The 25,527-nt window shown below is 38.2% G+C and overlaps 1 long non-coding RNA gene across 1 annotated transcript in view; it reads left to right on the top strand.

The window, feature by feature from the left end:
- The first annotated feature begins 7,791 nt into the window (after positions 1-7,791).
- Positions 7,792-25,527, top strand: part of LOC144064326 (uncharacterized) — a 37,925-nt gene continuing 20,189 nt past the window's right edge. Inside the window, exons 1-2 of the long non-coding RNA XR_013296771.1 lie at positions 7,792-7,898; positions 12,906-13,006. This is a non-coding gene — a long non-coding RNA (uncharacterized LOC144064326). The remainder of the gene's footprint in view (positions 7,899-12,905; positions 13,007-25,527) is intronic.

Genomic DNA, 25,527 nt, shown 5'->3' with positions numbered 1-25,527 from the left:
TCAGCAGCCAACTGTGTGAGTATGTCTGCGTGCATGTGTTGTGTATCTTGGCCTGTGTCAGAGCGCTTACAGTCCAGCGCACATCTGAACACCCTCTTTTCAAGTGTCAGTTCCGTGGCAGGCGGACAGTGACAGTGCTGGTTTAGATCAATGTGCCTGATACCGTTTGACAATAAGCTTTCACTTAGACATGAAAGAATGCGCGGATAGGTTCAGTCACACAGCATTAGTCTGACAATGCGTGTTTTGAATGACTTTTCTTTTTAAAGTGATCTACCAATCAATGTATCGATCGCTCCTTTACAACAAATGTAGTTGGGATGAAGTAAATGATATCCTTTGGACCAATTTCAAAGGCAGAAGAGATGTTTAAGAATTTGATTTTATAAAATGAATTTCATTTTTCTGCTGTTTAATCATTTGGAAAATGTCAATAAAGGCCAATATTTCCAGGAAGTAGACAAAATTGCCATAAGCAGCCATTTTTAAATGCCAGAAGTGTTTCAGAAAATCAAATGCAATTAATTCAGAGTCTACATCACTGCTGACATATGGTACACCAAATATTTCTTCGGCCCTTGTGATGGAAATGTTATTAATCCATGGATGTTGTGTGTGTCGCATGGCTTGTTTTTATTTATTTGTTTTATTTTTATTTTTGCCATGATACTGCTTCATTGCTGAGGTACTTAATTCAGGTATTGTACCTGAGTCAGTATTTTTGTTAAGTACAAGTACCCAAATGGCTTGCAATTTACCAATTACTCAAGACAAACTCTTAAACCCTTTTAGATATTGGAAAACTAGTGCAATACAGGAAATAGTTTATAGAATTAGGGTGCAGGGATCTTTAAGTGCATGCATGTGTGGGAAGTGTGGTGTTTGAGTCCAAGCTAGGCTCACTTATAGATGCCCAACAATAGAGAGGAGCCTAGAGGGCATCCCACCACTCTTTTAGATTGATTTGTTTGGTCAATAGCCAAGCTAATTTTATTTCACTTACTACTAACACGGCTTCTTCCCTGTTGGCACATTATTATACATCATATTGCTTGAATTGATGTGATGCACTGAGAGGTACAGTTCAGCCTTAAATGTAGAGTAACTTCAATAAATAAATGACTAACTATAAAAACAATAATGTAGCACTTAAATCTACTCCATAAAGTGGGACTATATAAAAGTTACTTTGAAGTAGATTCATCATTTTAATTATTTCATTAAATTTAGGTAAAGGTTAAAAACTAATTTTAATTTCATATAAAGTTAAAATATAAGAAAGTGTCAGTGTCTTTGGATGTGTTTTAAAAAGCAGAAATATATTATTTGTGAACATACCATAACAAATCAAAATGCTGTTATGTGATTGGTGGAATTTTAATGAATCACCAGCATGTCCCTGTGCAAATGATCCAACTGCCGAATGTAAAACTTATGGGCGTCCCTCTCGAATGTATTGCCGTGGAACACTCCTCATTCGTTAAATTACCTTGAGGCCCTGCCACTCAAGATCAATAGTGTGGAGACAGGATGTGATGTGGTTTTTGGCTCAGCTGATGCCCAATATTTGAGTGAACAATAGCAACAATACCAAGCACATGTGCGCTATTGTTGCAGTGAAACTGAGACACCAGGGTCTCCCCTGGGGTTTCATCCCCCCCTCGCATCTGTTAATGTTCGTTGGATACCATTTGCCTTCAATAGTGTGTATTAAAAAAGGGGTCTTTTTTAATCACAATATTTTTTTTAAATATTTGTGTCATCTATGAAAGGTACACACTCACAAATTCACATTTACTTTATAATGGGCAAAAATTCTGAAGGATACTACAGAGAATAAAGAATCAAATTGATACTATGATTCAACAGACTAAAAAACATTTTGGATTGAATAGGAGGGGAGGTTTAAAGTCGTGAAGTCTTTAGCAGGGGCCAAGGCCAAGGCACTAAGAGGGGCGAGGCACGGGCAACGCCTCGGGAAGAGCGACAGGTTGTTGATCAGACACAGTCACAAGTATACAACGTAAAAGGCACGAACAGAAAAACGGTAGAGATGATCCTGCGATGTGGTGGTCATTGGGATGTAGACCATTCCTCCCACACAATTCTATATTCCAAACATATCCTGCAAGTTTGATAATAATGTCTTTATTCATTCTTAAGTTACCGTGAACACAAACATTAAGACAAATAGACTTACTGTAACAGGTGTGTTGGCACCCAATCCTGGCATTGGGTGATGATGAACAGTTTTTACAAATCTTAATTGCAAAAACAGCAACCAAGGTACAGAGCAGAGAGGCAGTTGGGAGCAGAGGGGTCAAAGCCAGATGGGCAGTCAGCAGGGCAGATGCAATGAATGGAAGCACGCAGGAGGACAGTCGAGGTCAGATGGATTGGTCGGCACCAGAAAAGCAGTTGGTTACCAGAAATGCATAGGCAGAGCACAAGGTCAGGGACGGGAGGCAGGTGATGATTTCAGGAGGTTGACAAGGAGAGCAGATCAGAGCCAGGCAGAGACCATGCCAGGTGATCAGCCTGATGAAGTGTTGGAAAGTTACACGTGGTGAAGAAGAGTGATCTGGCAATTCATCCAAGTACTGGAGGAGCCTATACTCTGAGTTGATTAGGATGTATTGCAGGTGAGGTGATCCGATTTGGCGCTTAGGAGGTTGGCATGGGTGACAGGCAAAGTGGAGTTGGGAGTGGAAAAACGCTGGGCATTTCACAGGAAGGAGACTTGAGATGCTCCTAAAAATCTGAAAGAAGTGGATGGAGAAAGAGTGAACTTTGTTTTAATGAATTAAAAAAAAAAATCTTTACAGATCATATTAAATAAAAACACCTAGTTTTATGTTACACTGTTTTGTTCAAATCTTCACATGGGAGCTCGCTGCCATTCAAATCATGAACTGTGACTTTATTAGATTTAGGCAATGTGTGCTGTTGAATCTAAGGTGAGCAATCGAAAGGCTAATACTTCCAAAGGGAACATAGGTATGTTACTTTTTCTTACTCACTCCACCTTAATGGCTCAATCTTTTCCATTACTTGTTCTGAGCCCTGAAGATGGGATTCCGGTGGCGCTGCACTACTGCACTGCGTTGTGATGAGGTTTCATGTTTCCTGCTCATGCCTCTCCATCCCTGTAGACTACACTTGTTTTCATCATAGCCCACAGTGTGTATAATGCTATAATGGATCCTCATATTGAGATATTTAAAGGATTCCATTATTTCACTGGACCAGAACAAAACCATGCTACTCAGTAGATGTTTGTACCAAAATATAGATGCTACCAGAAATAATAATATAAATGTCTTTAATCATTCTTGCATTATCTTGGATACAAGCATGCATACAAACAGACATACAGAACCAACTGTATGTATAATCTCCTTATGTAGGTTTTTTTTCTAAGTTCATAGCTAATAAACCGACTTTGTTTCTAGAAAAACAAAACAAAACATTTACATAGGCAAAAGATTAGTGAACCTAGAAAGTAGACATTTTATATCAATCCATCAAACTATATTTTTAGAAAACATTATATCGCATACAAAAATTCAACTGAAAGTGCTTAGCAAATAAAAATGATAAAAGATGTTGAAAATAAAATGTAAATCCCTAACTGCCCTATTTTGAAATTACCACCACATTTAAATCATATTTGTTTTTGAACCTACAACTAAAAGCTGTTATAAACAGTAAATGTAGATTAGGACTAAGAGGCGAATAACAAAACTATCTTGATGAATAAGTAAACTGCCTTTCTCAGTTCATTTCCATTTGTGTCATTCACTTTGCTATTTTCTGTATTTTAATGTATCTCTGTAGTCAAATTAGATCCTCCTATAAGACACTATATCATTGTTTCATCAGTTCACACTCTCTTGAGAAGCCTGTTTTTCTCCTTATTCCATCAACATCATTCTTCTTTACCCTGCCCTCATACTTTTTGCTTCCTCTCCCAGGAGTCGTCTGTCACTTTCTGTGCTCCCAGTGGTTTTTCCTAGCACAAACAATGTGAAGGTGTCTGAAAACTATGGACAGAGTTAAAAATAAAAACTCAAGAGGTTCTATCATGTTCCAATGGAAGTTCTGTAATTTGTGTTTTGCCTAGAGATGTTGTGGTTTTAATCATTTTGTCAATTTTGTCAATGCAGGAATGGCATGCCCCACATATAGACTTGATAAAGACACAATAAAGTCCATAATTCCCCCAGTAGTTTTTCCACTACTTCTGCAGGCATTGTTCTCACCTGCTATTTCACTTGACCTCTTGGTGGTCCTGACACGGGATCCTCTTTTCCTGGAGGGACCAACAGGATCCAATATCTACCCCATTTAGGTCTGCAAGTCTGGGCCTCTCATCATAAAAGTGGATGCCTGACAGCTCATCCATTCATTCTGGCCCCGCAAGGATTTGCCCCAGTGCTTGCTTCTTTTTCTGGGCCTCCATAACAAACCCCTTATAGTATAGTGACTGTGGGAAGTGTGGGGGCAAGAAGCGGAAAGTTGAGCAGGCTGTATGGCACAATAGCCGCAAGGGCTGCACTACAGTTGTAGCGGAGGAGGGTGGGCAAGGAAGGCAGCAGAAAGAAAATGAAGTAAGGCAGTATGAAGAGAGATGTTACAGTCAATAAGCAACCTAATACAGCAGGGGCAGGCAGACCAGGCATTTCTCTTCCCAGTCCCTTGTGCTTTGGTACAGAGAACAATTTTTCAAGCAAAGAGAAGGATTTGGGTTAGATTAGTGGCCCATGAGACTCAATGTGGCGTTTGCACTGTGCATTGCATTTTCACTTAAATAAAATTCAACACCCACCCTCAATTACGAAATTGCACAAATGTCTAAATCTAACCTTAGGCAAAATAAATAATTAATTTCATAAAATAGAGGCACTGCTGTCTTCAGTTTATGGTAGGCAATATTAAACAAAACAACATGAGCACACCACATTTGAGAGCAATGTCATTCTAAGACAGTCTTTTAATCACTTAGACCTAGATACTGGAGAACTCCATAAAAATAGCCTATGTTACACCCTTCCTATTCCCTCAAGTCAGGGTAGTTTCTTGCACCATTACTGCCTAGTTATGGTGGCCAACTTCTAATACACATGAATGGGAAAGGACAAGGATTTGTAACAAAAGTTTCAGAAATAGCATGAGACTGCCCTGCAGAAAATAAAATTGAAAAAAATTGTGATCCAATTATTATTTTTGCCTACCTTTTGACACTCAATATAAAATCTCAATACTGTCTTCAAGTGTGTTTCATTTTCTGGACATATATACAAAATAGCAACAGTACATACAAATAGTCATTCACAACTTAAATTACTCTAAATTGTCCAACATTTGCATTTGTTTTGTAAGGCTGAACCACCGTGGAAAAAGAACACTTGATTACATACAATTTTCAATATTGTTACTTTGGTGTTCCTACCTATTAAATTGAGGTGATGTGCCCTCACTGGCCAATCAAACAATAACAACGGCTGTTATAGATCTGCGCACATTGCATTTCAAAGGTTTTACATATCATGTTTAGGTCTGATTCATTCATTATTCATCATCTTTGTATACTGTCCATCCTCAAGAGGGTCACAAACGATGATATTGTATGAGCGGGAAAAGAAAACCCTTAACATGCTGCCAGTCAATGACATGGGTAACTGGAAGACAGATTTTGGTCAGGTATAGTCACAAAGTCACACATTTACTCAACATACTAAAGGTATTAAGGATTTAAAGGGGTGGCCTGGTGGAGCGAGTGGTTAGCGTGTCGGCCTCTCAGCTCTGGGGTCCTGGGTTCAAATCCAGGTCATGTCCACCTGTGTGGAGTTTGCATGTTCTCCCCGGGCCTGCGTGGGTTTCCTCCGGGTACTCAGGTTTCCTCCCACATTCCAAAAACATACATGGTAGGCTGATTGGACACTCTAAATTGTCCCTAGGTATGGGTATGAGTGTGCATGGTTGTCTGTCTCCTCGTGCCCTGCGATCGGCTGGCCACCCATTCAGGGTGCCCCCCGCCTCTGGCCTGTAGACAGCTGGGATCGGCTCCAGCACCCCCCACAACCCTAATGAGGATCAGAAAATGAAGTATATATATATATATGTGTGTATGTGTGTGTATGTATATATATGTATATGTATATATATATATATATATATATATATATATATATATATATATATATATGTATATATATGTATGTGTATGTGTGTGTATGTATATATGTATATATATATGTATATATATGTGTATATATATATATATATGTATATATATGTATATATGTATATATATATATATATATATATATATATATATATATATATATATATATATATATATATATATTGTGGTTAGTGTTGAATCACAAACTCCGCCCTTTCTGTGTGGGGTTTGAGTGTTCTCCCCATTGCTTAAGTGTTGACTCATTGCTCTGGTTAACAGACTACCTTAATACAAAACAATTGAGTTGCACTACCTTTGAACACATTAGTATCAGCACATTCAGTAGTTAGTGTCCAGCAATTGACATTAGCTATTGCCTTTGAATTGCTTTCTCAGGGTAAACATCTTGCAAAATGAGGTGGTAAGTTTTAATGTCTTTAATCTTTCTCTTAAAAAAATGAATTTAGCACAGGATTTGTTTTAAATGACACTATTAAGGTCACCTCTTGTTTTTGCCAGACTATTACTTGTAAACACAGAACAAGCTTGTTTGTGTTGAGTGAAATTTAAACACTCCTCGGAGTAAGTCAATGTTTCTTGTTTTTAAAAGTATCACGCAAGAAGGATTACGTCACTATCTTTTCACTCAGTAGTTGGCGTTGACAGGAGATCAATAAGACATGCTGCCTGACCGCGTTTGGGGATCTTGGCAGAATGGAGTGATGAATTGCTAGGGAACAAGCTCAGCAGTGGAAGAAAATGAGCTCAACATGCAACATGGAGGTCAGCCAGGTTAATGATGTTGGCTGTGATTATTTGCAGGTGAGAATTATCTCAGATTAATCATTTAGGAGCAATGATTGAATGACAGGAGTTGAGAAATGACCGTCATCAAACTGGTGGAAACAACCAAGAGCTAGCCGTGGGACATTTAGTCAGGTTGATGGAAATGCTGCTGCAAGTGTCAACTTGAAGATATATTTCAGAAAATAAAACTATGGAGGATTACTGCACTATTGCACACACATTGTCCACTAGAGCCAAGTATAGAGTTAGAAATCAATCTTAGATTTTGTTGTTGTTGTTCCTTTCGCCCTCTTATATCATGAGGGCACGGTAACTTATAATTTTGGAGGTTATAGTTAATCAATCAGAAAAGCTTCGGGAGCACTAATTGATAACACTTGTGTAAATGAATAGAAATTAGCATGCATAGAATTTTGTTGATTAAATACCTTATTTATTTATTAATTTATTTTTAACCCACTTTAATGCTTCACTCTATATTCTGTCTAGTGTGTGTGACCATATGTTGTTTAAGTAAGACCACCTAAATTAAATTCTTTCTTTCTTCACCATACTCCATACACATACTCCACCCATGATCACTCTGTGTACCAAATGATCTGAAAGTGTAGACCAGGGGGAGGAAAATTATTCCACAAAGGCCTGAATGCAATGGGTTCAGTTTTTTTTTCCAACCCATTGAAACGACACATTTGACCAATCAGGTGTCCTACATGTGCAATCAGTGGATTGCAGTCAGGTGTTTCTTGTTTGTGCAGAAAACTCATTGGTCAATTTGTTTGTGCCAGATCAGTTAGAACAAAGACCAGTACCCACTATGGTCCTTGGGGAGAAGTTTGCCCACTGTAGGCTAACATATGAATTATTTAAAAAAAACAAGAAAGAAAAAGAAAAATCCTGCCAGGCAAGTACTGACTGCATTTACACAAGTTTAGTGTTGGGCTCCTCAAACTCACTTTGCAGTGCTCGGTGCTTTGTTTTGATAATGTTGCTCTCATTCAATTTAAATAACCAGAGAATATGAACATACAGTGCAGCCTGACAACCAAAATACAATTTGAATCCCATTTAAAACCCCACACTTCTATAAGTGATTTTGATCTGCTTGGTAAAAATTAAGTTGGTAAAACATTTATTTATAGAAAATCTATGGTAAAACACAAGAGAAATAGATAGTTAAAAAGGCAGCTTTCATGAAATATGACATCACTCAGGAACTATACATTCAACTGATTTATTTCTAATAAAAAATTAAGTACCCAGTAGAGAGTACTTCACTCTGGGTAAATGCACAGCAGCACCTTAATTAATGAGCTTAGTAGAGGATAACACATTTATGTTCGGTGTTGCTCTTCCAAGGTGATCCTTGCTCTGTGATACATGTTTACTGCAATAAAATGACACGTGCTTTTGGCAGTAGTCCAATGAACATGTGTATACAGAGCAAGGCAAAGTGACACACTTTTAAGCCCATACTTGTACCCCCAGTAGAGCTGTCCTTGTTGATTTCTTGAATAATGAGTGTATATAGAACAACAAACTGTCATATAACCTGATAAAATCTCAATCCCTAATTGGTTTGTCACAGTTAGTACTTAGAAAAAGTGTTATTAGCTTAATGTTAGAAATTTGGCATAAATGACATGATAATATTGCCTTGTGTTGGTGTTAGTGGTAACCGACCTGTTTCCGAGATCAAGTGTTAATTCTGCACTGATCCAGCTTAAACCCAAAAGGGCTGTGGTGCCTTCCTTTCGAGCTGGTCTCTCATCTCTCATATATTGTAACAGTAATGATTTGCCTTGAGTTGTTATACCTAAATATGTATTTTTAAAAATCAGTAACACTTTGCTTGGCAGTGTCATAACACTGTGATGGACAGGGCACCTGATAACCATGATAACACATCATGAACATGAATCAATGTTAATGACAGATGTCATCATGTCTCCTAATGCTAACCCTAAATCTTAATCTTAACAAATTTCCTAATCCTAACAATATAAACCAAAAGTAACAAGAATTTACTGAATTTAAATGTTGAGCCAAACTGCCCTCTGTTGTTCCTCAAGGGCATATGAATATACTGAATACACATCCTAATAAGAATGACTGATGGGTATTGAAAATGGAAAACGATTGTCATAGTCGATTGAAATACAGGGGTCATGACAGGTTGAAAATTAAATATAACCTTAAAGCACAACCTTGCACAAAACATTCTAATTCATTTTAGTGGTAGTGCCAGGGGTAAAAAAAAAAAGGCTAAAGGCAAAAGGCCCTTCCTCCTATTCAACCCCCCACCCCCATCCCCAAACGTCCCACTCTAAGTAATGAGAGGCAATAAACGAGGAGGTATGGATAGTGTTTATCACTGTTTCTCTAAAGGGGCCAAGGTGCCCTCACTGTGCAGTGAGTGGAGGGGTGACGGAAAGCTTGGTATAATGCTTCACACATCGGCTGCCTCTCACATATGGCAGCCCTAGATCATCTACAGCATTAACTCCACGGGTCTTCCCGTCTTAATCCGGTAGTTTGTTTTGCCAAAGCGAATTGGGCCGCCTCCGAGCGCACATCCTGTTGCCACACTGTGTCTCGGGCCAGCAGTTTAGTCATTCCATGCACTGCTCTTTATTTTGTGAACAAGCCCAGTCATCTTCTCAGCCCATAACCTTCCTTTTGATCCATCCCCCATGGATAACTGCCCTTGTCCTGCCAAGCCTGCTACAGGGTCACATCTGGAGTGGAGAATTATTACTGCTTTTCATCTAACCACAGATGGCCTGTTGATTTTAAACCCAATGGACTATGGTGAAAATGGAAGAGCTGGCTGCAATAACTTACAGTACTAGTAATTTTGCATTGTTCCTGTTGTTTAGAAGTACACTATGTAAGATCACAGAATATGCCTCGTTATACAGTTATTCCTGCAATCTAATTAGTGTGCTGATGGCTTTTATTTAAGTATTTGATCTATGTAATAAATTATGGATGGACAGTGAAAAGCACAGTGAATAAAAATAAATCTCAGCCCACCTCAGAGTGTCCAGACTCAAGGGAAGTGTTGTCAGACGACTTGAGGCGGTCTTCAAAGTATTTGGCTCACAAACTCACAAAATTCCAAGGTTGAGGACAGCCGCACCTTATCTCTCAGCACCTAGCTGTGTATGCTGCATACACAGCATTGATTCCGCATTGATATTTCCTCCTGAGACTCAGAATGCTCGACCACAATTTCTTCAAAGCCGTCTGGAAGTCGTTCTCCTAGGCCTTGCCATTCTCAATACCAAGCCGTTAACCATCTAGTTCTCCATTACCGCAATGCAATAAGACCTCATTGAACTCCTTAAGATTTTGTCCACAGATCGGACGATTGCCACCATCACAGACACTTTGGTTGGCTACCTCAGCGAGGGAAGTGCGAAACCTAGTCCACTCGGACTCACTGTCTTACACCTCTGCCCAGACATGGGCAAAAAACTCTGCCGTTGGTGGGAGTTAAAGCTGCTTCTTACAAGCATTCATTTTCTTTCAAACCAACGTTAGGGTCTTATAATTTAATTTCCATTAGTGGTTATGAGTAGATTCAATGTATTTTTCTAAAAATCTGACAATGTGACATGCACCAGGTAAACCACTGTCTTTTGTGTGTTCTGGTTGTGCTTATTTGCTAAAATATATCTTGTTGTCATACATCCTGGAGTACTGACCTTTTTATAATACCCCAGTAAAGTCTTCAAGACAAACTTGTATCATTGTTAAAATCCATAAGTAACACTAACACATCATTTAAATAGAGTAAACACAACAATATTTAATTGGGACTATGTGCCTTAATGGTAGTTTGTCTTCTTGTGCTATGTGATTGGCTGCAACCAATTCAGGGTGTACCTCGGCTACCGCCAATGGTTGGCTGGTATAGCCTCCAGCACCCAAGCGACCCTTTCATGGATAAGCGGCTCAGAAGATAAATGAATTAATTAGTACGTTAAAAAGGAAGGAATAAAAGACAAATGCAAATAATTGAGCCAGTAATGCTCCTAATAATTTGGTGCACCTTAGGCAGGAAAACAAATTCATTCATTGTTTATGTACCTTATTATTTAGTACACTTATGGTATAAAAAGATTTCAAAAGAATAAATATTAGTATTACATCTCTACAGTCTACTTTAGTCTGACTTCTGTACTATAGTATACTATCAAGCGATATACATCTTGGTAGGAGGTCTTGAACCTTTCTATCTTGAGGCTATGTGGCATCTTAGATGACATCTTTGATCAGAATATTCAGGGTATTTTGGCAAATTTTCTCGTTTGGCACAATTTAACACAAGGTATTTCAAGGTGCTTTACATCACGAGAGAATTAAAAAAACACATTAAAAGCTACATAGATGTCACATTAAATCATCAAGATAGTTAAAGACAAAAAAAACAATTAAACAGGAAATAGGAGTAAGACCACAAAAGAATAATGAATAAAGACAAGAAACTAAATTATGTGCTTGCTATTTCTGAGGAGCTGCAATAAATATGAAAATTGTTGAAAGGGGCGGAAAAAGCAAGGCTTGTAGAAAAAGCAATTTTTTCAGTGCTGCAATAAACAGTCAGGGCCGGCATTCTCCTGCAAATCATTGTATTCACTCATGTGCACAGAAGAAGGTAAACATTTTAAAACAAGACAATGAAATAAATCAAACAGAAAATAAAAAAATGTGAAACAAAAGTACAAGTGCAAAATTGATTAATCGTTTATCATGCGTACACTGTGCCATGGTTGTTGTGGTTGCCTGGGCCTGTCACATCTGAGTTCACGCGAAAGAAAGGCCACACTCTAGACAGGTTGCCAGTCAGCCATAGTGCACACAGAGAGACAGATGACCATTCACACTCACAATCATACGGCCACCGAGCGGAAATGGATTCCACGCTTGCCTACACTGAAGTCAGGAAAGTAAACTACTAAACCATCAGGTAGCCCAAAGCTGATCACAGTGGGAAAATTCAGTAAACCATAATCTGCTTGGACTAAAGCATAACAAATCAGTCTTTAGCTAGAAAAGCCAACAAGAAAGAAACCAAACAAATAATCCCTAGAAGGACAGCATGATTAAACATGACAAAGGGGGAAACTGGTCCTCATATGATAAGAAATAATAGTTTGCTTTTATTATAATTATTTTGATAAGCGAGTGAGGATAAGCAATATGAAAACAAATAATGAACAAATACAAGAGGTTTATTATCAAATATAAAAATATTTTTCTCTGGATGTGAAACAAAATGGCAATATAATCTAAATATTTATATATTATATAGTATATAGTATATATTATATGTATGTGTATGTTATATTCTCACCATTCAAGGATTATACCTGGCATGGGATAAAATAAAAATGTGTCAGTCTATTTTATAGCCCAATGATTCACTGCAAGATTATGAATAAATTTGCCGTTGCTTGTGGATTTATTTTCAAGGGGAGATCCAGTTTTAACATTAATACAAACAATTTATTATTCAATTTACTTTAATTTTCACATGCAGTACATCTCAATCAAATTATATTAGTGCATTAATAGCATTCTTATTTATTTTAAAATTAAACCTTTATTAGCCAAACCACAAATCATTGACACTAAATCAGCAATAAATGGTCCCCCGCAACAAAGAAACTATAACATATAAAATTATAATTTGCTATAAATTATGCAACATTAGTTTTTTTTCTTAAATCACATTCCTCAAAATGTATATATCAAATATGATACATTTGGCCATATACATAGGAGTTACCAACTTTATTTCAGACATACTTTACAAATTACAAAAGGAGTTTCATTTTTCCGCCTGAAAATGAATCTTCAAGGTTTTAACTAAACATTATACCTTATATGGCCCTTTTTTCAGACATGTTTACAAGGTGCATGCTTGCAGTCAAGCAATCCGGATTCATGCCATTGCTTCTAAGTACACCAACCTGCTGCTTATACAATGAGATCTGTTGACAGGTAAGGCAAAGCATGTTGAGCCTATCACACAGTCTTATGGAATGTGACATTCTAATGTTATAAAAGTGAGAGATGGATTCATTTCTGCTGATATAAAATGTGGCAGCCCGGCAGACTGCAATAGAGTCTGGGTTTACCAATGCATTAACTACTTACTTCTGAGTCATGTCCTCTGTCATCTTGAAGGAAAAAGCTTAGCTGAAAAATTCCGGCGCATGCTCCTACAAAAAAAGCGCCATCAGTGACTTGCGCACAGGACATATGGATTTAATTTATTCATAATCATGATAATAATAGTAATAATAAATAAATAAACAATAATAATAATTAATAAGAAACAATAACTAATAATAATGGCAGAAAATGAATGAATAATAACAATAATACAACAATAATTAAACAACAAAGTGGATAATAACAAATGTTATCAATTCAATGGCACAATGTGGTTTTTAAGTGGTGTGCCAAAAATGTTAATAGACCAAGAAATAAGGCTGAAACACATAAATACTGCATGTAATGGCTAGACTTCTGTCACCAGCCAAGTTATTAACTGATTTATAATTATTTATGTAAGTACTTGGTCCCTTGTTTGAAGGCATTTCTTTTTTACAAAACATTTGATAGTTTTCTAAGAGTTGTGCTAATGACTTGAGAAGCAGCATGGTGCGTGGAAAAGAAAATGTGTGAAGATTTGCCAGTTCTGGAAAGACAACAGAATGGTGGTTAAATAAAAATCTGATCCTCAATGGCTATGATCATGAAGGCAGTTGAACAAAGTGCTGAAATATGCAATTTTATCTTGGGAGAACAGCACTGGTGCCAACAAGAACGGGTCGCAGTACAGGGCAAACGTTAAAATAAAACCTTGTGTGGATGATAGCTTTCTGCTATAAAGCAATAAACTGCCATTATAACAAAAAACATTGCAATTCCATAAAAAAACTAGTGTACTATTGTATTGAGGTACGGTAACAAAACTACGTGAGGATATGCTCAAGAAAATATATGGTAACCATGGAAGCATGATTTATTATTCATAACATCACCTTGCTTCTTTTTGTATCATTGTGCGGATGGAGAACGATGTGAGCAGACTGCTGATGTACCTCCATTTTTCATTTGAAAGTCATAGCGTTTTGAGTTATAACAGCTCTGTGAGCCTGATGGAGGGGGTTTGATGTAGTTTCTAGGTGCTCATATGTGAATAGAAGCCAGAACGTAGTTCTCATCAACACCCAGCTTTGACTGACAAAAAAATGTGAGGAGAGGTTATGTGATTTGGTTTAGAAAACAGCACACCTCTGAGCACAGGGGTTCATGCATATTGCGTTATGTGAGAAGAGGAAGAATATGAGGTGTGGAAGGGCAATGCGGTAAAAATTAGGAAGGGGGAAAAAGCAGTCATGAAAAGTGATAATAGAAATAGTTCAAAAAGAAAAAATTAAAACAAGAAGGAAAAAAAATATTTATGCTTGTTGCATCCATTCTGTGATTAAGTAGCTTGTACTGGCCATTCACATTCCTAACACCTTAGTGCAGATTGGATTTTTAATTTTACTTTTAGTTTTTTATTTGTTGTGTTTTTTTTCTGTTTTTTTTTAACCAACAACTCCAACAAAGCAAAGATAATGAATTTTGGTCTATGCATAATACAGTGAATTCTGCTCTGTCAGCTGCAGAGGGATATGTGATGGATGTAAGTGACTTCATAATTCAGTAATGTAGATAATTGACAGGCTGCAAGGAGGACTTGAACTCATGAGCAAGAAAGAGAGCGAGAGACAATAATGTGCCTCTTATGTGTACTCTGCTCGGCACTCGGACGTTTCGTCGAAAGACGTTTCGTCGAAAGACGTTTGGTCCCCGGACGTTTGGTCCCCGGACGTTTGGTCCCCGGACGTTTGGTCCCCGGACGTTTGGTCCCCGGACGTTTGGTCCCCGGACGTTTGGTCCCCGGACGTTTGGTCCCCGGACGTTTGGTCCCCGGACGTTTGGTCCCCGGACGTTTGGTCCCCGGACGTTTGGTCCCCGGACGTTTGGTCCCCGGACGTTTGGTCGACCGGACGTTTGGTAGAACGGACAGGGCGTCGACCGTACGTTTGGAAGAACGGACTCTCTCTCTCTCTCTCATGGTTAAAATTTTGAGAGCGAGAGATTACCTGGTTGCTCGCTTTCAACAGTAAACTCTGTCTCTCTCTCTCTCATAATTTGACAGCGAGCGAACCCGGCGACCAAACGTCCGGTCGACGGCCCGTCCGTTCTACCAAACGTCCGGGGACCAAACGTCCGGTCGACCAAACGTCTTTCGACAAAACGTCCGGTCAGGATTCTACTCCATACAAGTGCTAACATGCATCTTAGCCTACTGAATCTTCACAATCGATTGGAGCTTGTGATTTTTTTTAAATTTATTTAAATAAAACCACTAAACAGGCCGCCTCATAACTTGGGTTTGTGCAGGCGCAGGCTTGATTCCCACTGGTGACGGTACGATTGTAAGTGCGAATGGTCGTTTGTCTCTCAGTGTTCCCTATGGATGACTGGCGACCAGCTCAGGGTGTAGTCTGCCTTTCGCCTGAAGTCACCTGGGATAAGCTCCGGCAACCCCCGCAGCCCTTACGAAGATTCGTGGTATGGAAGATGAATGAAAACCAATAACAAAACCTTAGCATTCAGCATGACTAACTTGAAAAATAAGCACCACTGCCATTCCACACTACATGCTGAAGGCTGTGACAAAGAGCAAGCATTTCCTCTAATGCCAAACCCATAGCCTAGAGCAGGGATGTCAAGCTCATTTTTTCTTGCGGACCACGTCGTAGTTTCGCTTTCACCCGGAGGGCCTTTATGACTTCCAATTAGGCTCCCAAAATTAATTGGTTGACAGCTTTTTGGATCGTGGAGAGATCATTTTTGGACATTAAAATTAGTACAAATCTTTTCTTTGAGTCTCTTAATAGCAAATATTCTCTTGTAGTGGTTTTTAATTTTTTTTTTAAATCATAAAAGAGGGCAAATATTAAATCTATCATATGTTTTAACCTTTGGTTTTTTTATTTAAAAAAGAAAGAGTGAATAATGTGTTTATTTACAGTGAAAAATAAAGAGGGAAAGAGGAAACATTTTAGATATAATATTTAGATATTTAAAAAAAATCAGATTTAAACAACTGGATCAAAAGCCATAAATATTCAGTTTGTTCCAGATCTAAAACCGATTTAAAAAAAAAAATGCTTTTTGAACAAAAACAACACAAAATGAAAAAAAATCCAATTTTGGATTAAAAAAAACAGGAAATGTTCTCTCCACATTTGAATTTGATCATGAAACAGAAAGTTGGCACTCATGATTTACTCGTTGGATATTGATCGGGCTGCACAAAATGATGTGGCGTGCCAGATTTTACACCAGCACCCCCCGCGACCCTTGTCGCGAGTTTTATTTATCCCATTAGTCAGATTTAGCTTTGTTGGTGTCATAAAGCGGTTCAGAAAATGAATGAATGAAAAAATGTTTTTCTTTTCAGCATCCATCTGATGCTGATTTTATTTTGTCTTGTATTCTAGCTCAATTGTTATTTTGTTATATGTTCAAGCTGTATTAATAGAGGGTACTTGACTTTTTTTTCTCTTGTCGGTTCGGCGGTTCAGACTAGACGAGTTTTGTGGGCCTGTGAAGCTCGTTGAGACATTTTTGTTATTAGGGGCTCTGTAAGCAAATGTTGAGTGTGAATTTGTGTGTGTGTGTGTACTTCAAAGAATCAAATAAATAATATTTAACAAGCCAGCGCTAGAGGAAAACAGGACTTCCGCTTGGAGAGTAGACAGCCCTCAACAGACAAATGCCTGTTGTCGAACATAAGTTATGTAGGCCAGGATATGCAGACTGGCAAATACAAAGGAGAGCACTCAGTGCCACCACTCTAAAAATTGTTCATAAATACTGCAAAGTGATGCTTTGTCTTTCTGCTGCACTGAACCTACTCCCACTTACAAGACAGCTGTGCTTTGGTGATGTTTGCAACCCCAACTTAAAGCAGGCACTCTGACAGTTCCCATATATTCTGTCATATTGTTTTTAATGTTTAAATGCTTTTACTTCTAATAAAATCATAATAAGCTACTCCTCTACTTGAATAAATGAAGCAACACATTTTTTTGAAGACTAACTTATGGGCTAGTCAGTAAAAATGAGAAAACTAGAAATCTTTGTGTCAAATGTGATATTTAAGAAAAATCATTTTTAAATGTCAAATATAAAATAATACACAGCCTGGTGGATGAGTGGTTAGCGTGTTGGCCTCACCCCATCTGACCCCTGTGAGGATGAGCAGTTCATAAAATGACTACATCAAAATATTAAATGATATACTTCCAAGTCCAACAAACAATAGTGTGCTATATAACTCTTTCAGAAGGCTGCCTTCTATAGTTAACTACTAACTATAATTCTGCAATTAATTAATCACCCCATACACAGGGAAAAAAAGGACAATTGGGCTCTGCGGATCAATGCATGTACATCCCTAAGATATACCTTTTTTTGTGATCCATCCACAAATAACTGTCATAAGATGACAGTGTACACAAGACCAAAAACTACTACTAAATCAACAACAACATTAATGGCGTCTCCACAGGTCGTCAGCTTGTAATAGTAATAAAAACGTTGTACGTATATACAGTATACTATAATTAGAAGAGTGGTAGAAGTAAAGTAATGTAGTTTCAACACGTAGAGCAAGTGAGACAGTCACTACACACCTGATTAGAAACATAAACTCCTTTGGAGAAGATTAGGTGTCATTAGAAAAGGTGCAAGTTCAGAAGAAAGTCTGCTTTTGACAGGTGAATGTCGGTGGGTTCTGAGCAAACAGCACACAGCCTGACACTTGTTTACATCCTATGCTTAAAGCTTTACAGCTTACTACCTGATGTGACTTCATATGTAGATGACGGTAAGAGCCCATAATGACGTTTATTTGCATATAAACTTTGATTTTGGGCGCCAGTCTCCTTTTTGAGATTAGAGGAGTTTTATTCATCCCATTAGTCTGATTTAGCTTTGTTGGTGTCATTTGAGAGCCATCCAGAAATAAAACTTAAGCATGAGAGCATGTATAGTACATGACATATTAAGAATGTGTAGACATGGAAAGGTAATGAAATGCAGAATGAATGCATATGTGTGGTTAGATGCTGTATAATATGTAAAAACTAGGTACATGTAGTGAGTGAGACATTACATGGAGGGAAAGTGGTGTTTGTTTAGCTTTCAGGGTAGTGTGGCATGTCAAGGTATGTCTACACAGCCATGTTAGACTGAAGATTTATGTCCTTCAGATCACTAGCTGGAAACCATCATCTGCTGCCATGAAGGCCTGCTGTTTGTTTAAATTTACATTTTTGGACTTTAAGCTGTGACTTTTTCCACGTTCTGAATGGCTTGTAGTACAGTGTAGCTCATATCGTGAACAGAAATCTCGTAAAATTTGGTAGGCAGGGCTTATAGTCAGGTGTGCCACCCTCATTGTCATAATTTTTTTTCTAAGAAATTGTAACTAACTAAATATCATTGTTGTGAGTTTGTTTTAATCTAACGAAATGTGTTTAAAACTCAAATACAACTGACTGTGCTTAACAAATGCGCATGAAGTGTTTAAGGCTACATTTAATTGATCAATTCTCTCACTTTGAGGATCAACACACAACTTCATTGACATACGTCTGGTTAAGAAAAGGTGCCTCAAACTGTTTCAATGTAGAAGTAAATACATCCGGTGATTTTATATATCTTTCTGACTTCACACTTCGTATATTAAATTATGATTAGATAGATCAGACAGTGGCTCGACCAAAATAACATCAACACGAGATTAAGTGTTTCTATAATGAGGACCGGAGTGCCCCAAAGGGACAATTAGGGGCAATGAGAGCATTCTGCTGACATTGCTTATCTGTAGAATAATTAACACCTCTGCCCTTTGTCTTATCCCTTAGGAAGCCCCTGATTCATCACTAGTGGTTAAATCAGGTGGAAACATTACACTTGTAATATCAGCCGCACATTTAAATACAGAAGACACAACTTTAATGACAGATTTGCCATAATCCACATAGTGTAAAACAGTAGTATATAAAGCAGCGTGGGACTCTAATAATTAATGAATTAATTAATTCATCCTCCGTACCTTGAATCCTCGAAAGAGTTGCTGTAGCCTATCCCAGGTGACTTCGGGAGAAAGGCAGACTACACCCTAGAGTGGTCACCAGTCACCTGTAGGGCACGTAGAGAGACAGATAACCATCCGGACTCATGCTGGCATGCGGTACTCGGTCGTTTGGTCGCCGGTCTTTTGGTTGCCCGGAAGGTTATTGATAATTACCATTTAAATCGTTGTCTCAAATTCCCTAAATATAAACTGCGAATTATTATTTAGTCATACTTAATGCCCTATTAATTATTAGGCTAAAGAAAAGCTCAAAATTTCCCGTACTTTTATTGTTTTTTGTTGGAGAACTTGTTAAGATCCTGACTGACGTACCTTCCTAAGGGGACAACTCATGTACATACAAACTCTTATACACTCACACGTCGGCTCAGTGAAACTGCTCAGGGCCATTGTTGGCTTTTATTGATGCGTGTTGTTTTACCTTGTTTTGTCGCCGGTCTTTTGGTCGCCGGTCTTTTGGTCGCCCGTTGTCGCGGTCCGGGCGACCAAGAGACCGCGGCCAAAATACCGGCGACCAAAAGACGGCGACCAAAAGACCGGCGACCAATCGACCGCACACGCTGGCATGCTGCCACCGAGGAAAAGAATAATCACACACTTGCCTGCACCAAAGTAGTTGAGTGAACCACTACACCATCAGGTGGCTTCTAATAATGAATTTGTTATCAAAATGTATAAACTTTGAGACAATACTGTAATACTTTCTGCAAGGTTTAATCGCAGTGGGGAAAGAAAAAACCTCCGTCCAGCCAGGCAATGATGACTCCATTCCTATAGGGACTAACATATTTTCACAGCCATTAAATCAAATATGACTGTGTGGACTTTGCAGGTTCTCCCTACGTCCCAAAAACATGGTTTTCCATCTTCTTGTACCCTGCAATTGTCTGACCACTGATTCAGGGTGTCCCCCACCTGGTCCCCACATTTAGCTTAGATAGGCTCCAGCACCCCTCATAACCCTTGTGAGGATAAGCGATTTGGAAAATGTATATAAATGAATATACTGAACTGGGACTGGTGTGAAGTACTAATCCCTGATATTAGCTACTGCATGTGCACTACTTGACTATAGCTGCTTTCTAGAGAATTGAAGTATAGGACTAAAATTAATCAAGCCACATTAAGATGGCACTTTTCATCAAACAATTGGTATACAAGGTTCTTCACAGAATAGAAACAAGACTAATAATAAAATACAAAAATATGAAATGGATGTCCATCTCTTTGTACCCTGCAATTGGCTGGCCACCAATTCACGATGTCCCCTGCCTGGTGTCCGTTGTTAGCTGGGATAGGCTCCAGCTCACCCCGAAACCCTTTGAGGGTAAGCGGGATGGAAAATGAATGAATACATATAAAAACATTTTAAAGCTGAGAAAAAATGCCTGCTTGAAGTGGAAAAAAAATCTAGATTTATAATTGTCCTCACCACCTATTCAAATTTTAGAATAGTGAATCAATTTATTTTAATTGTACTGTAGACTTAATACTTTTGGGTTTGACAGCCCAAAAGTATAAGACACATTTTTTTTTATTCACATATTTATGTTTTCCTGGATATATTTGTACAGAAGAACTTAAAACAGAAGCAAGTAATACATAACATATGGTACTCAGGTCAGAGTCCCTATGACTCAAACACAATTGTCTATGTATTACTATTATATCCTGAACCTGAGTTTAAATGCTAGACCACATGTTCCAGAACTTAAATTTGATAGAATAGGCAACATCAAAGGTCAGAAAAGAAAGCTCTGAAAGTGTTTTAAATCCTGCAGTGTCAGAGATTGACACTGGAGACGAGCAGTCAAACAAAGCAATCTCCAATACAGCAACAAAATAAACCTGTCTTAATCGGTGTGCAAACTTTGAATTTGGACCTGATCTTTTTTTTTAAAAGTTAAAGCAGCTATGCTATTTTTCAAATGTAGCTGGTACGTATGTTATTGTTAAGGAGATGAACACACATTTCTTTGACTTCCTACATTGCCCTGTGGCTGAAATATCCTGAGCTTTCAGATGTCCCAAATTTCTCATGTATCGACTTCACGGACGTTAACGGTAGGCTGTCATGGCACCAAGCCTATCAGAAAGAAGTGGTGTAAATCATAGAGTGGTAGCAAAAGGTGGTACATTTCACATTGCAAACACGCTTCCACTGTAGCTGATATAAATTAGTTCAATCAGCTTCAGGCATGTTCAGCTAAGCGTATGCAAGACCACACCAAAAACATATCACCAGTGATTGATAGAAAGACAGATAATTTATTCATTCAATGAAGAACCGTGGTATGGTGATTGACCCTGGCAACGAAGAGAAAAATGTAAGGTAACTTTTACCCCTTGTAATTGGAAGTGCTAATGTAAATATGAAAATGCATTCCTTAGATAAAATGATACTGCAGCTGCAGCACATGACATAGTTATAGTTATAAAATCAGTAATAGTTCACAAATTCGACTTTGACATGGAGCAAAAAGTGGAAGATATTACTTGTAGTTATTTCTAATGAAAGAAATTCCTTTCCCCCTGCAATCCTTGTGAGGATAAGCGGTTCAGAGTATGGATTAATGCATATTAATCTCAACTGTCTCCTTACTTTATTCGATGTTTACTGGCTAGTCCGACCTCAAAAGAAATAATTCAGATGCTACATTTTGTGAGGATCGTTTATATTCTTACGGCTTCTCATTTCCACCCTTGAGAGACACAGTAAGAACGCGAAGGAATTAAGTTAAGTTATACTTAATGTTGGCAAGCTAAAAGTTGTGGGGTGAATTAAAGGGACCCTTGGCAGTTGCTCTTAAAGTCATAGATAAAAGTAAGTAGGTAGTGTGACTAGGCTGTGCTAGGTGAGATCAGCCTAAAGGAGAGATAATTACACAGGAGCAAAGGGATTATAGTGATTCTAGATGAAGTGGAAAAGCTATGCAAAGTACATTATTCTGATGAGGAGAAGTAGATCTTTATATATCCTTTATCCTCAGTGGCAGAATACAGGTAGAGGATTGAAGAAGCTTTTTCTTTTCTTTTTGAGAAATCATAGTTTATTTAGAATGAAATTTTTCAAATGCGCGAAACACGATTGCAAGACAGTAAAAGGAACCATGATTGCTTTCAATGTTTCTTCTCATATTTCAATAGGTGCAATTAAGCAATTATTTCAGTCAGGCCTGTAATTAAAGAGAAAAAAATGCGACCGTCGTATGAGCAGTACAGAAGATGATTACTGATATACTTATACTGATACTTGAGTTCATGTCAACAATGATTAGACAGTCTATAGAAAGGGACCCTACCCCAGTAATTATGAGGGAAAATATTTATCCCTCTTAAGTATTTAATACTTTTGCTTTTATTTGTGTATTAACTAATGAAAGAACTTGTGCAAGGGCACTGGCAAAATGTGTTGCTTCAGTGTTTTATGGGGGTATATTTGTCAAACCGCATTTTTGTTGGTTTGTTATAGACTATTTTACTCAAACATTTAGGGACAGTACTTGTTGTCAGTAAAATTGTGCACTCCTGATCAAGAACTCAAATTTCTTTCTCAAAGTTTATCATAAGAATGTATTAGCATCTGGTGTTCTCCAGGGCCTACCTGCCTTCTTTGGGTGAATGCTATCAGGATTGGGGCAGCTGCGGCCTAGTCATTAAGATCTGACTGTCACCACGGGAATACCAGTTCAAGTCACTAATAAGCAGAAGAATGTACGCAGGAAAAAAAACTATCAACTTGAGTAAATAAGGCCATAGACTATCAACCCAAATATCACCTGGATCCACAGCTGTGATATCTTTGAGGAAGACACCTAAGGTGATTAAGTAGCCCTGTTCTCCAGTGTGTGCCATTAACACTGTGCATTTTGCTTGCCCATAAATAAAAGAGGAAAACAATTTGTGCATGTGTTCATAGCAATAAAAAAATATGGTTCCACTTTTCAATTTTTTACTACAGAGTAAACATACTTGATAAATTTCTTTTTCCTTTCCTCATGGCTTGGCAGCCTATCTTCCCTCATATCTAACACAGCTTTCACAACATTTATCAATCTTCCTTAGGGTCTTTATCTAGATCTATTCTTATTCAGCTCCATTCTTCTCATCAAGTTTACACATTTTCTTATGCTTTTTAATATTGATGCAGGCCGAGGGATTCTTTTTGCATCTACAACCAAAAAAAAAAAATCAAGGCATGCAAAACAACAACAGGCTTAATGCTGAAACATTTCCAGGACTGACATAATTAGGCTAACGTGACAAAAAATGTTGAGTTTCCACCCCCAATCAACAATTGAGAAAAACAATGGTGAGGAAGAGAAGATTATGCAGGGGAAAAAAGAGTAGGATGTCAGGGAATGCCATTGCGAGGAGACATGCCACAATAAGGATTTGCACCATAAAAAATGGATGCATGATATACTACATAAACCCGTGGGTGTGTTTGTGTGCATTAATGAAGATGGGAATAGGTGAAATTGCTCTGTGACCAATCCACAGCCTGACACTTACCCAATCTATTCGTGATTGGTTGATTCTTTTCTACCAGAGCGCAAATATATATTTTATCCTGGGCAGCTTGTTGTTGATGCTCTAGTAAACTGCATGCAATTGAATCTGATGTCTTTCCGTTTGTGCATTTTGGGCAGTTGTTTGGTGTGAACTGTGGGGTTGAACTTGTGCTTTCTGTGTATGTTGTAGTATTTGATTAATGCTATTCAATGCGTTGTTTTATCCCTGTACACAGGACAGTAAAAAGTATGTCCTCCTCTCATTTCTATTTTATATCACATATATTTATTTTACAGGCTAATGGGCTGTATGTCTTTAGTTTTGTATATCCATTAATACAATGTGGACACATGCGGATTATATATGAGCAAATATTGTTTTGTATATCCATTAATAGTGTGGACACATGGGGATTATATATGAGCAAATACTGTTTTCTTGTTAAATTTGGAGGGTATCGCTTAAAGTCATGTGCACCTTATAGTCAAGAAATTAAACTAAATTATTAACTAAATTGCAAGTATAAGTAATTGTTACTATATGCTACTTGTTTTCCCAGTTAAATTTAAATATAACATTCATACCAAATTAGGCAGTATGTTTGCCAGGTGAAATGTTCAACTGATAATATTGTTCAAAGTCACACGAGGCACCATGGTTGTTGGTGTTTGAGAACTAAATCTGGGGCCTGTCAGTCACAGGCGCTATATTTAACCATCCCTTTCACAATTGTATCAGTGATTATTGTTATGGTTAAAGACAATTTCCATATTTGGTCCATACTGTCGAACATGAATGTCCCCCTCCACATTTCTTCCACCTGTTTTTTCTTCACTGTCTAATTAGCCATGGTAAAAGGGCTAATTAGTCTCCCAGGAGTGAGGAAGGCTTTTGCCTAGCCTGATATAACATTGAAGAGCTCCTACAAACAGCCATTTGTGGTGATTAGATCTAATGTTCTGCTTGTCAGTTCATGCATCAACTAACTTTTCGTTTCTCCAAATGTGTCATATGATATTAACATATCACTTTCATTACTAATGACCTTTATTTCCAATGAAGTCGGAATGTGTAAAAACATAAAAAACTAAACAATGATTTAAATACAGTACAAAACAACATAAGGGCGGCCCAGTGGAGCGAGTGGTTAGCGCGTCGGCCTCACAGCTCTGGGGTCCTGGGTTCAAATCCAGGGTCGGTCCACCTGTGTAGAATTTGCATGTCCCCCAAGGGGCTTTGTGGGTTTCCTCCAGGAACTACGGTTTCCTCCCACATTCCAAAAACATGCATGGTAGGCTGATTGGACACTCTAAAATGCACCTAGGTATGGGTGTGAGTGTGAATGCTTTATCCTCCCAAGGGTCGTGGGGGGTGCTAGAGCCTATCCCAGCTTACTGCGGTCATCAGGCAGGGGACACCCTGAATTGGTGGCCAACCAATCTCCGGGCACAAGGAGACAGAAAAGCATTTACACTCACACTCCTACCTAGTGGCAATATAGAGTGTTCAACCAGCGTACCCTGCATGTTTTTGGATCATGGGAGGAAACCGGAGTACTCAGAGAACACCCATGAAAGCTCGGGGAGAGCATGCGAACTCCACACAGTGAGGACTGACCTGGGATTTAACCCTCAATCCTAGAACTGTGATGCCGACGCGTTAAAAACCAGGCCACCGGTATGTTGAAATTTTGTTGAGTAAAATGGATGTCTATTTGTATGAAAGGAAGAATCATGTTCTTAAGTCTGCCCACTAGACAACATCATAAAAA

The sequence above is a fragment of the Stigmatopora argus genome, chromosome 2 (assembly GCF_051989625.1).
Source record: "Stigmatopora argus isolate UIUO_Sarg chromosome 2, RoL_Sarg_1.0, whole genome shotgun sequence".
Lineage (NCBI taxonomy): Eukaryota > Metazoa > Chordata > Actinopteri > Syngnathiformes > Syngnathidae > Stigmatopora > Stigmatopora argus.
Note: the sequence above shows the minus strand (reverse complement) of the source record. Positions and strands in the feature narration are given on the sequence as shown.